The sequence below is a fragment of the Halyomorpha halys genome, unplaced genomic scaffold (genome assembly GCF_000696795.3).
Source record: "Halyomorpha halys isolate HHAL.00 unplaced genomic scaffold, Hhal_1.1 Scaffold1643.1, whole genome shotgun sequence".
NCBI lineage: Eukaryota > Metazoa > Arthropoda > Insecta > Hemiptera > Pentatomidae > Halyomorpha > Halyomorpha halys.
In genome coordinates, this window is record NW_027113566.1 from 15,332 (window position 1) to 16,639 (window position 1,308).

A 1,308-nucleotide genomic window follows, 5' to 3' on the forward strand; every position below is an offset into this window, starting at 1 on the left:
GCTCAATAAAATAGTATAATTCTACTATTTGAGTTTTTTTGACCGCACCCGGACCATATTCCTTTCATCTTTACACACGGTCAATCAATAATCTTCCAAATATACTATTGTTTTACACCAAAAGTTATTTTATTTTGAGCTTGATTCTCAAACCTCAAAAGCCACCATATACCCATCTTCCTATTGCCTATCTCTCTTTTACCTATAATGGGCAAAATCCTTGAGAAACTCACCTTGAAACGCCTGTACCCCCCCCCCCATCCTAGATACCAAACAAATAATCCCAGATCACCAGTTTAGATTCCGAACATCCCACTCCAATATCCAGCAATGTCATCGTGTTGATGTTGTCTTGTCTACATTGGAGAATGGGATGTACTGCTCAGGAGTCTTACTTGTTGTAGAATAGGCTTTTGATTGAGTCTGGCTCCCAAGAGTAGCTCTCTAATTGCAGAGATGGGCAAAAATTAGCTATAGTTGAAACTAATGGCCATAATTGCCTTGGATATGCTATTTATTTATTAATGATTCATTCATGAATAAGAGTTGAATCCATGAAAATTTTAGTTATTAGTTTTAGTATAAGAGCCCAAGAGGAGAAAAAAGCCAGTTATCTCACCCCAATTTTTTATTACTTTGATGAATACTATGTATAATTACTAGTCAAAATTGATGAGTCTGCCAAGTATAGGTAGGAGGAATAAAAACTGGCGGGTGTTTGAAAGCGATAAAAAAATTTAATTTTTTATTCGGAGCTCTATATCTTAAAAAGTAGAAACCTAAGAGAACGTCATTTAAAGATGAGCAAATTTGCTAGAATATGAGCCCTAAAAGTGTTATTTATGTTAAATAATTCTCAAGATATAGCTTTTTAAAAAGCAAAATTTCATAAAAATGTTGTATGGGACATACTGAAAGATCAGTAGTAAATAAATTTATTTTGAAAAATCTATATCTCAAAAACCATTTGACGTACAGTTGTCTATTAGCACTCAAATTAAAGCTAGTTTAATGAGGTATAAAGTAGTGTATGATGTTTATCTTCGTAGGAGTTATATTTTTCAAGAAATTTTCTAATATAAATTGATTTATAGTTGTTTTAAATTGTTAGGACAAATTTTTATTTGCCAAATTTATATTCATATGTTAATATCATAAAAACTACTACCCCTACGAAGATAACTGTCACAAACTACTTTATAGGAAGTTAAATTTCCTTTATTTTGAGTGCTGGCAGACATATGTGCGTCTTATGGATCTGGAGAGATATTTTGTCAAAAATCCAACGTTTAATACGAACAACTAGAA